We start from the raw sequence: 17,090 nt of genomic DNA, 5'->3' as shown, positions 1-17,090 counted from the left end.
AGGGAAGCTACTGCGTTTCAGCAATGCTGAGCAACAGCAGCACTCAGTTAACAGGTGCAGTTCTTAAATTTAACACTGAGCCTAGTCTCCCTCACTTACATCATTCGCACTCACACACTCCACCCAACTAAGCACCTTTAATGTGAAACGCGCTTGTTTCTAATTAGAGTGAGTAATGTCATTACAAGTATTCTTTTGCTACTCAAGGTCAAGGTCATCAGTACATGGCTGCACAAATGGAGTTGTGGATTCCCTTCAAACTGCAGCAGAAAAAAAACTGAGAAAAAAAAAGCTAGAACTGGTGATAATAGCAACAACTATAAACACATATTATTATGAAATCAATTAATTATGAAAACAAAATGCGATGCTGTTCATCCAGTATATAGCTGACTGCATGAGTGTAACACAAAACACAACTGAGCTGAAATGATTGATTGATAAGTTGTCAATGTTTAAATTAATACTTATTTTGTGAGTAACTGATTAATAGATCTGAGACATTTTTAAGATAAAAAAGGTTAATTCTCTGATTCCTGCTTTTTACAGACAAATATTTTCTGATTTCTCTACTCTATGAGAGTAAACTGAATATCTCTGGGTTTTGGAAAAAAAAAAAAAGCCAAGTTGGGCTTGTGGGAACACTGACTGACATCTTTAAAAAACATCTGACTCTATTAAACTCATCGATTAATTGAGAAATTTAAGATTAACGATTTATTTGACTCTCAGAGTGAATGGTAGTTGCATCCCTACAAGACAACTGTGAATGTTTGGTGTAATGAACATAGATAATATAAAATTAAAGTTAAAAAAATGTGACATTTTCAGCACTGACAGTGTCATACAACTGTACACTTGTACACTGAACTGAACAAACAGGACTAGATTAAAGATATGCAGAGGAAGAAGCATGAACACACTCTGCAGTGTACAGACACAAATTTTACACTTGAACGGGGCTCAGCGTTTAATTAGGGAAACAAATATTCAGACAGTGCAGTGCAACATGTGGAGCAGGGGTGGATACGGTTTTATTATGTGTCCATCTGTCCATCTAACCTCCAATTCCATGACTGTACACAGGAGCACAGTCTCACCTATAAATGGCCGTCCTTTCCCAAACAAACAAACAGCGTGTGCATGCATGCGTGATAAGTAACACTCTCCTGGCCCCCATCCATTCAGGCCTCGCCCCAGCCTTCGCTATGAGTGACACACTGACTAATACACAGACAGATAAACACTCACACTGACAAACACGATAAGGCTTTGCCCACAAAACACTGACACGGACTGACTGATGGACGTCTCCATGGAGACCAGTCACCAAGACTGACACAATGCCTCTCGCAGCCGAGCCCCGTGCCAGCTAAATCAGAGAGGTGAGGGAGAGGAAGGCAGAAAGGAGAGATAAAGAGTGGAAACGCACTGTGCAGCAGCACAATGATTACAAAACAGGGTTGAAAAATTCCAGCGGCTGCGGATCTGGTCTAACGCGCCACGTGATCGTCTTTCCTGCCCTCCGATCTGCTCCTCTCACACCTCAGCCTCAACCCCATCACTCTCGCCCCTCCATCACTTCTCCACCTCTACACTCCTTCTCTTACAAGCCTCTCCATCCTCCTTCAGCTCCCCTCTTCGCCCCCTTTCCCTTTCCCTCTACCTAAGGCAAGTTTATTTCCACACCTCACCTCCTCTGCCGATTTCTCCACCCTTCTTTCTCTGCGGGTTCTTCTCTCCACCCCTCTCTCTCTCCCTCTCTCCCACGCTGTGCGAAATGGAAGCTCTCATAGAGACCTGAGGTTGCCATAGTAACCTGCCATAGTAACCACTCACCATCTTGCGTGTCTCCGTCACGTCGGCGGGGGCTCGGGGCGTCCGCGGCCCTGCTCTGCAGCTCCCAAAGCGGGGCATCAGTTCACTAAACCCTGCAGTGTGATGGAAAAGTCCCTGGATGGAATCTGCCTCTTTTTTTTTGCCTCACAAGACCTTCCGAGTATTTCTAAGAGGACAAATGAGTGATAACAGTTGTTATCTTTGGCATAGTGTGATATATGATTAGACACAGGTCACCAAAGGCGCACAGCTGAGAGGAAAATTGGCTCTGAATACTTCAGATGCATTGGTAAGATTTCAAACTTTCAAATAAAGGGATGGAATCAGGGCTCTTTTGGGGTGTAGTTATGGCAAACACTTTACCCTATCAATTAACAGCCATTGTTTCCAGTCTGTATAGAGAAATTTGAGCCTGAATGCCTCACTGCACCACCCAGTCCAAAAGCCACCGCAAGGAAATGTGCAAGAGGGGCAAAATATATAAATAAACTAGTACAACTGAGTCAACACTCTACATATATTTCAGGGCGTCCGGGGACTTTGGAGACAAACAGTGGAGGCATGTTGGAGTTCACGTGATGGCACACAGAGTAATCATCCTAACGTCCGAATCTGTGATTTATCACGGCGAAGGCGCACAGCTTCGCTAACCGCCTATTCTGAGGCTCCAGAGGCCTCCCGGGACAACTGCTTGGCATGTCTCATCGGCCTCCTCTGGAGCCACCATCTCGGCCGTGACATCAGCGCCGCCCCCCCATCGCTGCCCCTGAAAACACAACAACCTCCAACCAGATACAAAAAGGACATCTGATTACGTGTCATCTTGTGCGACAGTGTGCCCACGCTTCTCTCCAGGCGTCTCTTTGTGATCTCTCAGAGCGCCGTGGAAACCGAACCTGTCTGTGTAAGGCTTGAATCACATGGAGTGGGGAAAAAAAAAAACAGGAGGAGGAGGAAGAGGAAAAAAGCGGCATCACACTTAGGTCATCAGGGTTATAATTTCATGTTTATTGCTCTCATGCACTGTTTCTTGCCATCTACATCATCAATATTTATACTGTCATCATCATCAGCATCAGTATGCCACTACTGTTGTGCCTCCAGCCAGCGGAGCCATTCAGTGAGGCAGACAGAGGAAAGGCCCCAGCCTGACTCTGCAATGCTGTATTGAGCTCTTATGCCATCACTGACCCGAAACAAACTCCCTCAAGACTCTGTGCCTGGATGCAGCCACGGCGGCAGTAGCTGTAAAGCAGGGTGGTCACTGAGGCCTGACCGCCTTCATTACCCAATCACATTTACTAATACTTAATCTAACCAGGGGAAGATAATATCTCTTCTCTTTGCCAAACTCAATATGAGACACGCAGGGCTGACCGCTCTCTCTGGCCGCCTCATTTCAAGCAGTCCGACCGCATCCTGACTGCTTCTTGATGATAGACGAGCGACCAAAGCCGTTCTAAAAACGTTCTGGGAAAGTTCTGCAAAGTTCTAGTGACAGTTTCAGTGGGAAGTTTATTTTTCCTTGGTTCCCAGAAAGTTCTATTTAAGTTATTGTTAGACAAACAGGTACTAATCTTCTTTAAAAATTTTCTGAATGTTGCATTGAGAACATCTTTCTTTATGTCACATTAGGTACCATTGTGGGAACTTTTTAGACTGCATTTCCTCAGCAACATTCGCAAAACAAGGCCAAATAATCAAACTTCAGTGTTTAGCATGTTTAACAAAAGCCATTCTGTCATCCAAGCACTCGATAACATCTTGAGAACATTTTGTGGATATTACTTTGAGAACATCTTTCCTTTCTTATCATGTAACATAATCTGTTCCATCCTCTGAATGCCGCAGTTGATGCTTTCATTGATTTTTAACCTCACAGGAACTTTATGGGAAGTAGATTAAAACATTTTTCATTAAAACATTATTAGATCTTGTAGGTAATGTTCGCCAGTGTTGCTGGAAATGTTACTTTTGACCATCTGTACCAACTCTTGATCGAATACTTGGCCGAGCGCTGCCAGACAGCTCTCCCACTGTGCTTTCATGCACTCATGAGGAGGGAGGGGAAAGGAATCGCCTCGGTTCATTTTTCAGGCATCCCTCTCCACTTTAGGTCATGATGAGAATATATTCCTCAGGGGAAATCTCACCATTTCTAATTATGTCAATTCAATGGATTATAGCATTCATTTTGTATCATTAACCATTGCCATTCTTCCAACTATTATTCAATAATTAATGCCCGGACAGTCATCATGATCCCCGAAGGGCCGACACCCAGGCCTGGACGGGAGACTCAATCAAACCAATCACGGCTAATTATACCCGCCCCGCCATCGCAGGCGGCTTAGCATTTCTGCCGTGGACGGGTCAGCGCTCATGCACTCTGCTGCTGCCCCCCCGGTTACTGAGATTCACAGTGTGCCACATCATGTGCAAAAACAGAAGCTCAAATATCCAGGTTGAGGCATGGCGGGAGCACGTGGCGGCTGGCGGCGACGTGTGTGAGATGATAGCGGAGCCTCAGATTTAGAGGGGGGGGATGGAGGGCTGCATTATTACGGGACGGCCGGAGGTTGTTCCCAAAAATGTTCACCCCCCTCACGGCTGATCAGTGACTCTCTCTTCACCCTTCAACCTGTGCACATCAGCAAGTCGAGCAGCCATCAATCAACGACAGCCTCGCTCTATGAAGAGATCGGCGACCAGCTTGCCCTGATTAGAGCAGTTTAAGTGTCATCTATAATCTCTGTCTCCCTCTTGCTCTTCACCGTGCGCACCGAGCTGAGTGTATGTGCATTAACACAGATGCAAACTCGCACAGACACCAAATTTAGGGCAACAGTTACTCTCTTTGCATTCTAATGTCGAGGCAGAGACGTCCCTCAGAATTAATGCAGTCCTTTGTCCTTTTTACAGTAGGCGGACAAGGAAAGGCAAACTACACTTTAACCAGACTGAAAGCATCCTGGCTTCATGGATGCACAAATCATTGACATTGGGCAATATTTTAGGGGGTAATCATTTATATGCCAGACTCCTCTTGCACCCTTTCCCACCCCATGTGTTTGTTTTTGGCGAGGATTTGCCGTGACTTCTCCAACATCTCCTCTAGAAATAATCCGACCACCATTCCAGCAGCGCCGGAGCGGTAGGGGGGCCAAGCATTATCTCAAAGTCACACCTTCCCTCTAGGCCAGGTGTGCCGGTGTAATTTACCATGTCCCTGTTAACCTGCTTGCTTGTTTTCATCAAGCTCATCGGCCATGCATAAGTGGTGTGCCTCGGAAATTAAAGAGCAGCCTGGCCTTATTCCCTCAAATGACTGAAATTGCTCAGCCGGTGCTTAATTCGTGACACAGGAAGGGACACGTGTGACTATGTGTTAAAATTAACAGTTGACAGTTAAAATTAGTAAGATGACCGTGCGCTGTCAGACTGCTAGCAAAGTTCAGGCTACCGTGTCTTTGTTCAGCATCTCAGGAATAAAGAGTGGATGTGCTGCATTCATTATTAAAAAGATGTTAAAGGTTTCATACAGAACAAACATATTAGAATTGAGCAAATCTGCCAAAATGTCTGTCCTTTAGTCGCTCACAGTGAAGAGCTTGAAGCTCTCGGTGTCTAAATGCGGAGACAGTTACAGGTGCAGAATCTTTAAATGGGGAATAAAACTGCCCACCTGCATTTCATTAACTAATCTGTGTTAACCTTTCCTTGTGGATCATGACATTGTTCAATTTTAATAGCATGCATATTAGGTCGAGGCGTGTCATGACTTTGCACCTTCAGGACTTCAAAGGGAGATTTGACCCAAGTTGCGCAGTAGATTTCTCCACTTCCAGGTCTTTACTAATTCAGCACATTGCGCTCCAGAATTTCTCTGCCACCAAATTCCCAAGAATAAAGCCTGCATCCATAAAATCACCTCACAGATGCTGAATAGACCACTTTCTTGTTTTCCTGAGAGTGGCTGCATTCTCATAAATGGCTGCCTTTTAGTAACCTGGCCCATTTTGAATTCAGTTCCGGCTCAAGAAAGCGCTCTGGTTTGGGAAACGGTAGGAGGAGGGCAGCGGCAAAGTTCAAGATTAACAAATTCTGGCGACATTTTTGCAGCAGTGAGACGTCTAGATATTCTGAAGCTCTTGCCCTGAGCTGGAGGACCTTGCCTTTAAATGTGATATCATGTGACAAGCTTCTCATGAAGTGGAGGCCTTGCAGTGACTGGTGCTGTTGTGTACTGTTCATGACCAGCTAAGAGTGAAGTCTCACTTCTTCACTATTGAGCATAAAGCCCAAAAAAATGAGTGGATAAAATACATGCTTTTACAGGCGACATAAAAACTTACCATCGTCTTAAAGTTTTACGTCTGTAGGATTATTTTGGATCTAATGGAAAGGATATGCAGTAAAGTAAAGGCTCATAAATGATACGTGTCATGGTCATTCACTTGATGCTTGAGCTACAATAGTGTAGAAGTTTACAGGTGCTGAAACGAGCACTAAATCTATGGGTGCATGCATAAAAATCACAGGATGTTAAAAGCAAACTGCAGAACAGCTGAGCTTAAGAGACGAGTTTAAAAAAAAAAAATCAAAAAGGACACCGGCCATCTTCCAGGAACAAAAAATCCTCACAGCACTCCTTCAGAATTCCATTTAAATGTCCTTCCTCATGCAAATCTGCTAAAACTTGCAGTGCTCAGTGCATCATCCCCCCCATCCCTTCTTGTTAGAGCCACAGCTCAACAATCCCCCGCCCCAACTTTCTCTTGTCTAATCCTGCCCCAGTGCCCCAGTTCACCTTCCAACACCCCATTAATAACTTATTCTCTCTATCATAGAACTCAGGAGATCATCCAGCTGGTCCACAGCACACGCACTGCCAGCAATCTCCACCCGCCAGTCCCAGTCCGCTCGGATTTCTCTGAAACACTGCACATTAGCATTTAAATCCCCTCATAACCGTATCATTGTGTTGCAGATAGAGGCAGTAGATCTTCATTCATCAGTTCTAATCTATCTGCTCCTTGTTCTCAGCCGGAGGGGCCCCAGGCTCTGACTCAGAGCTTAACCCACCGCGCGTAAGCCGCAAGGTGCCTGCGCATTTTTCCTCCAAATCTGGGGTCATCAGCAGGGGCCAGCGAGGGAAACTGAGCCCCAACACACAATTTAACACTGTAAACTGCGCCGATTAGGGAGCTTTAATTGAGTATATTTGAGTGAAAGCTGCGCGTTAACCGGATCAAATATTAAGCCCTGTCAACAGCTTGTGCTACAGTGGATGCTCCTCTTATCGCCAAGGTTAGATTAACTTGTGCTGACAAACACGCAAAAGCCAAACAAAACGCATCAACAAAAGCTGAGGGTGTGAGAAAAGTTTGAAATACGCATATGGATCAAATACGATCATGCAAAAAAAAAAAGCTTATTTAATTTTTTTATCCAATTCTCTGTGACACACGTCTGTCTCGTCACACATGTAATTCCTGGATACCCGCCACCTTTAGCAGGGCCTCTGTCGGATCACACACGGGGACAGTTCGCGCATCACATCAGGTCGTGAATGCGGTTTTCCATTCGTTAGTAGTTTTGGAGCAAATAAGTCTCCGCCAGACGCGCGCGCACATACACACCGGCGCGCGCTCAAGCGCACTCACACACACACACACAAACACGTACGCACGCAAAGGAGACAAACATCAGAATCACAGCGCATGAATCTGCATCTGTAGATGTCATCGAGACTCACCTTTTTATTCTGACATCAAGTCCTCAAACGCATCTCTGCGCGCTGGTCGGTACTCCGAGACGCTCACCTTCCCTCAAATAACAGCGTATTCCACTGCAGAGCCGCCGCCGACGCTGTCTTCTCTCCCTCCCCTCTCTCTCTCTCCTCTGTCTCCCTCACTGCTTCTCCCCCTCTCTCTCCCTCTCTCTCTCTCAGATTGATTCACCCTTTCCAAGTGCTGCGCTGCCACCGCTGGTAATGAGAATTGTCTCAGAAATCTTCAGGTGGATGGAACCACTGGCCGATGCTGAGGGGATGTTGGGCTGCAAACTGCTGCTGTTGCTTCTGCTGGGACACGGGAAATGTAACTTTATCTAAATACTCTAAATGTATTTTCGTTGTTGTTGTTTTCTACCCTCTAAAAGGTATTACAGTTGCTGCTGCTGTCTGTGTAGATTCATGGTATTTCTAGAAGCTTCAGCAGGAGGCAAGTGGACTTATTTTTTTTGGTTTTTGAAGATGTTTTGCCTTCATTCAAGAAGCGTGTTCATTTCTAACTGGCCATGGGGATATAAATATATTGTCACCCATCAACTTACATGGCTAAGACAACATTAAAGACCCAAGACTGGCAAGCCTGGGGTTGTCTATGGTTGAGGACCTGCCAGGTGAGGGATGGTTCAGGATGTTAATGGTGGTGAACCTTTCTGGTTGGTGATCTCAGCTTATACTTCAAAAAGTTCTTGGTCTTACTTGTAAAAATGCCATAACTCCCATTTTGGGGCATAACTGTCCGCAAAAACTCTAATGTTTGAAACAATTAAAGAAAAAACGAGAGGAAAGCTTCAGAAATGTGGCTTTTAACTGTTACTTCATTAGCCTTACTTACCCGACTTGCACTGTCTGACTTCTGTTTCTCAAACTGAAATCTTACTATCATGGGTGCCATTTTCAGTGATGATCCAAGCTGCTGAGGAGTGTCTGAAGGTTCAAGATGTGATCATCTTCCATGACAGCATAATGAAGCTTGAACATTGGTGGACCAAGAGAATTGAAGTTAAGGGAGACTAAGTCCATCCGTCCATCCATCCATCCATCCAAGATGCAATGCAGCCAGCTAAGTATCTAAATTCCAGACTCCTTCTCCCCACCAATGTTGTCCAGTTCCACCTAAGGAATCCCAGGGTGTTCCCAGGCCAGATGAGAAATAAAATCCCTTCAGCATCCAGGATCTACCCCACTATCTCCTCCCAGTTGCTCGGAAACCCTCTAAGGTAAGTAAAAGTAATCTTAATCAAATGCTCAAAGCACCTCATCTGGCTCCCTTCTACGCAAAAGAGCAGCGACTCTTCTCCAAGCTCCCTCTGGATGTTGGAGCTCCTCACCCTACCTGTAACACTGAGCCCAACCACCCTATTAGCAGCCAGTATGCAGTGTTTAGAGAAAATCTAAGTTTCGCAGACACATGGATAACAATGGTGTTTGATGTTGGGCTGTTTTATCCACATTTCATTGCTGACTTAATGAAGGTCTAGTTGGGATAGCCACAGGTTTTCACTGCCTTCTTAATATAGTATACTGTTTGTGCTCTGTTGGCACTGGTAGAGACATTCTGACAAACAGAAGACACTGGTCTATATGTGGTTTTCTGTTCTTGTAGTCCAATGCAGCAAGGAGACCTAGATATAGGGAAGACTAAACAACTGCTTTATAAGCTCAAGTCAGGACAAGAGTCCGCAGTCCATTTGCATCTAAAGAATAAGGGACAGTCATATGAGGACAGCAATGATCACATTTTGGGCAGAAATGGTTTGAGAGAGGAGTGGAAGAAGCTATCTATGTGAAACTGGAGCAGCCATCTTAAAACACAAGGAGAGCTTTACTGCACCAATTATCCTGTCCTTGTAATGCAATACTGAGATCTCTCCCCAGAAACTTTCACCACCATTAACATCCTGAGTCACCACTTGTTTTACAACCATTCACACCTCATGACTGGTGAGTTGGGGATGACAAAATGTATCTGGGATTCTGGGAGAAGTGAAGAAGCATCTTGGAAGAAGGTGAAACATCTTAAAAAAAAACAAAAAACAAACAGAATTTGCATTACCTCCTACTGAAGCTCTTACAATGACTGCTGTTGCAATCTGCAGACATACCACCCTGCACTTCTGCACACAAGACCCAAACAGCCTGTGGCAAAGGCTTAAATATTAATAACTCAAAATGAGATGACATAATAAACAAATGCATCTAATGTAATAATAATTACCATCTTCATAATTGTTATTTTTTGATTTAGTTACACGAACCCACACATCTTCTGGCAACAACAGCGCACTCATTTCACCACTCAACGGCACATTTAGTCGTGTTTTTGTTATTTCTGACTTTCATTCAATCACATATGTGTCCATATGGTCATATAATCGCTATAATATGATGATGGTAGTGTTTACTGCTTGTTACAAGGAACATTTGCTGCTTGGCCGGTTCCCTTGGCAACACTCACGCACACACAGCGCTGAGCCCCACCTGTACAGCACTGCCTCATTGGATTTGAGTCCTGCTGCCATTGCAGATCCCATCATATATACGGTACATAAGAGTACGTGTGCAGGTATATTGATTGGCACGCTGAGATGGAGGGAACAGGAGCCCAGGGGGAAGTAAAGGAGGGATGGAGTGTTTGTGTGTTTATTGTTCCAGAAACCATCTTTCTCTTTAAAGAATGTGAGCAATTATGTGATTGATCTCAAGTGATAGCAGTTTAGCAAAAGACTCTGCAGGGACACGAGGGAGAGGAAGGGAGGTAATTAAAAAAGGGGGAGTGAGGGGAGGTTTAAGGTCAGGTTAAGGTTACAGGTCCGGTCAGGGTTGAGTTGTCAATCACCTCTGGAAGATATTAAAGGGAGGACATATGCGAGAGTAGTGGGTGGGTGGTTGAATGTGTCCATCAGATAGTGGAGGGGGAGGAAGTGAGGGGGTGTGTAGGGAGGGGGGAGGAGGTGTCCAGACGGGTGATTAGTGCTGGATTGATAACGTTCTATATTGAGACTCGGAGGATCACTCCCTCTCACATCCTCGCACCTCAACGCCAGTCCTCCATCACTGGCACGTGTTCCAGCACACGCTCCCCGACACACGTGTCCTCCGGCGGCAACGCTCCGTCACACGAGCAGTGTAGAGGAGGACCGGGGCGACGAGCGACCCCCACGTACTCAGTCTGGATGCAGCAACAGGGTGGCCAACCTGTTTCTCTCTTATTAAACATTGCACAGCGCACACTGCTCTGCATGGCCTCGGCTGCCCTCTTCCACTTTATGCACAATATGTTCTCGCTCACTTGACCCCCCTCGCCTCCCCTCCGCCTCGCCCCTCCTCAGCTCTGCAGTGAGGGTCTCGCAGCCTCCACAGCCTGCTGTCCCAGTCCTCTGTAATTCCAACAACAACGGCTCTCGCTCAGTGCTTTTGCATTGCGTCGCTCCTTCCTCTCAGCCTCTCTCTCTCCCCTCCCCTGCTGCCTTCCTCTCTCTCTCTCTCTCTCTATTAAATTTCCAGTCACACAACAGTGCAGTGGATATCCCTCCCTCTCTCTAACTCTCACACACTCTCCGCCGCCACGCCTCCCCCCCATCCTTCCTTCTCTCTCACACATACATACCTCGGTAGTCTGAGGAGGTGTTGTCGTTGTCCTGGATCTCTCCCTATCGCTTGCTCTTGATATTGACTGTTCTCTCCCTCCTTTACTTTGAACCTCTCAATCTCGCTCACTCTTGATACAAGGCTGCTCTCTTTTCACCTCCAGTTGTCTCACCTCCCCTTCTCTCCTCTTTTTCCTCCTCCCTCCTTGCCTCATTATTTAAAAGAGCCCCCCCTTCGCATTTCCTCCTCTTCCCTTCCCCAACCCGCCCTGTTTGTATCTCTGTACTGCAGTGTCTGCTCAGGCTATATGGTGTGGAGTGTAACCTCCCCCCGCCCCCGTCTCCCTCACTGTGGTGGGTGCGCGGGGCTCGCTCCATCAGGCCAGCCTTTAACTGACTGATTGAGTGGACACCACAGGCCGATAAATGAATAAAGATGGGAGCCACTGTGAGGACTAATGCGCCTCATATGAAGACAGAAAGCTTGCCATCTAGTATTTCTGCCTCTGCCCCGCAGATGAGGCAGCTCTCTCCTCCTGTGTTTGCTGAGTGTTAATGCTGCGCTGGCATATTGGTTGAGAGACACGCCGGCGCCCTCTTTGCCCCGGGTTATGTTCGGGTCCCGGGGCCTCGGCGGCAGTTGCTGCGCCGGGGTGAAACCTCTGCCATCGCCGTACTGCGCTGTAGCAGCCTGGTGAGAGGAAGTGGGGCAGATACGCCGGTGGTGCTGAGAACAAACCGCCTGCCTTTCTCCTCCTGCGTCTCCCCCCTCCTCCTCCCCAGCACGCTATCTTGAAGACTGAACTCTTCGCAGCCTCCGAGGCCCTAACTGAGCCCTGAGCCGTATCTGATGGTGAAACAGCACGCCACCGGCTGCAGAGATCTCAACCTGTGTGATACCAAATTGAACATCCAGGCTGTCGTGACTAGCTGGCGAGGGTTGAACGCTCTAACGCTTATGCCTATGTACACCCCGAAACACTGTGTTTTCACCCACAGAGAAAGAAGAATCTCTTTTAAACACAGAGTTAACCAAGCTTGTATCTCCACCACTAAAGCCAATACTCCTTTATCAGAAACAGCCCTATCTGGCAACAGCATCCATTAGGGCTCGATAGAGCCATTGATCCTCCCACATTCAGGCCAAGTGGACCTCAACCACCAGGGCCCTGAAGACAAAATGCAATTTTAGGTGTTATGTGCTCCTCTGACCCTCCTCCTGCTTCTTGTCGTCTCTCCATGTGCAGGCTAAAGTCATCTACCACCGCGACCATCACAACACATTCACTTTGTGTTTGGCGAGGCTTAATAATAAGACTGTCGCTCCTGCTCCTCCATCGCTCGCTCCTATCAACACCACCTCCAGCGGGGCGTAAAGCAAACTCTGCCCCCAGGCCTATAAACCCCATTATGCTGAGCAGCACTTCTGCCACAAGGCTGTATAATCTCCATCTCCAGCCCATAGCCTCCCCAACTGCCCCTTCAACTGGTCCTCCGTTTTTCTCATGGTGGCAACGGACACAAACAACAACCAAAAAGCCACACAACCAACAGCATTTTAATTCTGGTTGTTCTCACCCAAAGCACTTTGCAGCAAAGAGATGTCAAACTGCACAGGTCACGTGTAATTCTATGTCCAGAGATCTAAGGGCAAGTGTGCTTAATCAGATTTCTAGTGCAAATCTCATAAATCTATATGAGGCATATTAAATGAAATACGCTTACTCACATGTTTGATACTGGGATGTCCGGTGTATTACAGCAGTTCTTCTATGATTAAACTGCCTTTTCACGTCTTTCTTAGTGCAAGAAATAGCACAACATAAGCATAGCTGGATCACAATCAAAGTGCAACTCTGACAAACCACTTTTGAATGTGGAAACTCTGCAAAAACAAACTTTTTCCTGAGCTGTTACCAGGGCCTGTGCCAGCACACCATCGCCCACAAGACAAGTTGTGAGTAGGTCCATAATTTCAAGCAATTTCAGTATGCGTGTCTGGAAGTATACTTCAATCAGCCATTTGTTCAGTGTGAACTTGCTGCATACGCAAAATGTGTTTGGAAGTACAGCATATATGGAACACTGGGCTTCATTTTACAGCACATCTTTGACCAGGCTTTTGACCAAAGGGAATTCAGTCATAAATTTGCCAAAAAACTATTTAATATTATATACAAATGCAGGCAGGATAAGCTTTGATAGGAGCTTATCAGAGCAGAGTGAATTAATGTATTACATGATTAGAATTTATTGTGTTATTTCATGTGCCATGTCACCTAAACTGATGAATGTTTGCAGTGTTTACATCCCTCTATGCATTTATTGTTCATTATGATACTTTGGCCTTGTGTGAAAATGATTGTCAGACATTTATACGTTTTAAATTTGCCAAATTACACATATTTTATTTGCTTTTGTCAGCCTTTAATTGTTTGTGGAACACTTGATTGTAGACAGTAAGTTGTGGAAAATCAATAACTGCATTGCTGTTTGTGTTTCTCACAGAAAAAGCTGCAGCTCAAATGATTTTTACTCAACATTGCAGCGAGGCTCCTCCTCAAAATTAGATTTCTACCAATAATTTTGAAATACTGGTTTGTTATTTTTGAGGCCACACATCTTGGTGCAGCTGGCTACACACAGAAAGAACATCCTATGGGTCTCTCGCTAGATGTACACGGCCCAGATGGCTTTGATGGCTCATATTAACAGCTTTACATCCCAGAGTGTAAACACAAAACAAAACAAAACAAAAAAAAACCCTTTTTCTGTTCTAAAAAAAGAAAAAATCCTGTCAGAAAAATCCCCAAAGACCTGGGAGCAAGGGTGGCAGAAAGAAAACCATTAAATGTTAAAAACAAAAAACAGGAATAAAAATGAAAAGACAACAAAGTGAAAAACTATTAAATTGTAGCAGAGTTCACAACAATAAATTGGTACAATTTTACAGTAATTACTGTTTGTAAAAATACAAGGACTACTGTAGAGGTTGAGACAGTAAACAAGAATACTAACCAGAATTTCCTGGTGTCCTGGAAACGGAGTATCTTGTTTCGGAGCCAGTTGCTGCCCAAGCGGAAGGAATTTAAGTTTCACAGGGCTCAGGTCACAAGTGCTAGTTAGGTGTGTTTAATGGAGGTTGAAATTGGGACTCCATACACAACACAGTCTGGGAATCTGGATCTACCAGGCGGAGCTGGAGGGCACGGTGGGGGGGGGGGGGGGGGGGGGGGGGGGCAGATGTACAGGACATGAGCGGCCCTGTCAGAATTATGAAAATGAAATATGGTTTTCATAACAGCGAAAAATGGACAAAAATCACGTTCTTTGTACTCTTTCTAGCTATAAAAAAAATCTCCCTTATTACTGCATCAAGGAGGTGGAGCCTTGGCAGAGCTGTCTGTCTGTCTGATTACTCAACAACGGACTAACAAATTTGGATGAATTTTAGGGAATTGTTAAAGATTTCTGTGTCATTGCATGATAGCCTCAAGGCGTCACTGCAACTATGAGAACAAGTGAACACTACGTCAGCTGCATGCTGATCACAACATGTGGATATATCGGGACTTATCCGTCTGAAATGATACAAAGCACAAATGTTTAAATTGTGGGGGTGTTTCCGAGTCCCATCAGTTCCCGCTATTTGGTATCCGTACATAACACACACATGCATAACACACACCTGTGCTCAGCGCAATGTCATTTTTTTGTGGGTACATCTATATTAAATGACCTCATTCTATGGTGCCGTGATGTCTGCCACAATTTTTTTCAAGATTTCAGTTGTTGTGGATGAAACGACTGAGCAGTTTTGGCCGAGTTATGAACTCTGAGTGCTTTTCTCGTTTTCCATCATAATCTTAAAGTTACCAATTTGTTTAGATATGTATTGTTTCTTATTACTTTTTAAATAATTTCTTTCATAAAATTCTCCAGTTGCAAAGTGTTGCTGTAGATGTAACACTCGTGGGTTTACATGGAGAAACTAGAGCTGGACGCAGACTGACACTCTGCATAACTTTGATGTTTCTACAGCAAAAAAGTTCTTTATTGCTGTTTTTCTTAGTTGCAGCAAAAGTACATCTAGTTGACATCATGCTGTCTTTTCTTGGACAGAGTCCCCACTAAGTATCTGGATGATGACACAATGTTTACCATTTAACCTCCATTCACCATCTCAGTGGATTAAAATAAAGCAATTGAAAAAACGAATATAACAATGGGCTTTTAAGTTTAATGTAGGGGTTTTCACAAAATAATTGAATTAACTGTTTAAGAATTATGGACGTTTTGTACATTCTCTAGTTTTGCAAGTTCAAAAGTAAATGAATAACAATTTTTTTTTAAATCCATGTCTGGTGGTTGATTAAACCCTGAAAACCTCACCCCTGTATATCAAAAGGTACATATTGAGAGGTTATTCTGTGAAAATAGTCCCTTCTTACCTTAAAATGACTTGCAATTTATAACTCTACCTCCAGAACATGTAGATCGATGAAGCAACCGCCTCCCGTACCATTTGCTGCATCTCGAGCACACCGGCTCACCAAAACTCTGCTCAAACACTGCAAAACTAAAGTGTAATATTACAGTAATTCAGCTATGCGGGGGAATAATGATACAAAAGACCCAGCCTGCAAATTAACAAGACGGATTCCTCTGTGGAGGTGTGAATCCATGTTTTTGTAGTAGTCTTTGCCGTTCTGCATCTGTGGTGTTCCAGCATATTTCCAATACACATATGGACATGTTATCAAGGTACCAAAAATAAAAACTATTGAAAAAACATCAGAGCGGGATTATAATTATTAGATGCAAATCTTTTCAATATAATTTCCTGAAGTCACCATGAAAATCACCAAATGCTGTAATACAGCTGCCTTCGTGCTGCTTGTTTAAGGGCTTTTCTGCCCTAAATTTTGTGTCCAGTAAGTAAAGAACTTGCTCAGGTGGATTGAGGTGAGGTGACTGACATCTGAGAACGACATCGTGGGTTGTTTGTGTCACCACTCATCAGTCCTATCAGTTTTGTAGCATCCTGTTGCTTCTATCAGCAGACACATCATCCGTAAACTCCAGTAGCTCAGTTCCATTGGCAGCCATGCACGTCCAGACCATAACGCTGCCTCCACCGTGTTTGACAGATGACATGATCTACTTCCCTTCCTTCTCTTCAAGTAATTCCACTCCAAGTTCATCTTGGTTTTAATCTGTGCAGAGAATCTTGTTCCAGAACTGAGCAGATGTTTTCTACTGAAGTCAAATCTGTCCGTTCTGTTCTTGAGTTTCACCAGCAGTTTGCATCTTGAGGTAAATCCTTTGCTTTTACATTCATGAAGGCGTCTCTCGATTGTAGACTTTGAAAATGATACGGCATCCTCCTTGAGGGTGTACTTGACTTGGCAAGATGTTGTGAAGGAGATTTTTTTTTTTCCCACCAAGAAACAAAGTGTGCGATCGCCCACATCAGTTGTCTACTGTGGTCTTCCAGATGTTTTGATGTTGCTGAGCTCAGCAAAAATCTACCAAAAATGTTGATTTGTCCTCCTCTTAATCTTCTTCTGTGTTAACGATGGTTCAGTTTTTTTCTTCACTTGCATCAACACCTCTTTGCCACGAGCGATTTCCCATGGACAGGTACCAATGCAAATTCAACACTTGGAATGAACTCCGAACCTTTAATCTCCTTAATTTGTCATGAATTAATGAGGGAACAGGCCACACCTGGATCCTGTTAGTCAGGTGCTCATTTAGTGTTAAGATTGTGAAAATGGAGGGCGTGTGTGAAAATGGCTGTAATCCCAGTTAATGCTATAATAATAATGCTATATTTTTGTTAAACAGCTTGAACTAAAGCTGAAAGT

At 44.6% G+C, this 17,090-nt stretch overlaps 2 protein-coding genes and 1 long non-coding RNA gene across 4 annotated transcripts in view; 1 reads left to right on the top strand and 2 right to left on the bottom strand.

Moving 5' to 3' along the window:
* Nucleotides 1–7,722, bottom strand: part of lrrc4ba (leucine rich repeat containing 4Ba) — a 31,643-nt gene extending 23,921 nt beyond the window's left edge. Inside the window, 1 exon segment of the mRNA XM_022194988.2 lies at nt 7,598–7,722. The gene's annotated coding sequence lies outside the window, so the exon portion shown is untranslated.
* The window catches only part of tbc1d17 (TBC1 domain family, member 17), a 278,375-nt gene that overhangs the window by 188,579 nt on the left and 72,706 nt on the right, over nt 1–17,090 (bottom strand). The gene's annotated exons all lie outside the window — the stretch shown is intronic.
* The window catches only part of LOC110951767 (uncharacterized), a 22,629-nt gene continuing 13,360 nt past the window's right edge, over nt 7,822–17,090 (top strand). Inside the window, exons 1-2 of one of the 2 annotated variants that reach the window (XR_002595751.2) lie at nt 7,822–7,940; nt 8,532–8,850. This is a non-coding gene — a long non-coding RNA (uncharacterized LOC110951767). Of the gene's footprint in view, nt 8,245–8,531; nt 8,851–17,090 lie in introns of both variants that reach the window. The other variant, XR_002595750.2, reaches the window with a different exon arrangement.

Source organism: Acanthochromis polyacanthus, chromosome 21 (assembly GCF_021347895.1).
Source record: "Acanthochromis polyacanthus isolate Apoly-LR-REF ecotype Palm Island chromosome 21, KAUST_Apoly_ChrSc, whole genome shotgun sequence".
Taxonomy (NCBI): Eukaryota; Metazoa; Chordata; class Actinopteri; family Pomacentridae; genus Acanthochromis; species Acanthochromis polyacanthus.
The sequence above is the reverse complement of the archived record's forward strand: the minus strand, read 5'-3'. Positions and strand labels throughout refer to the sequence as shown.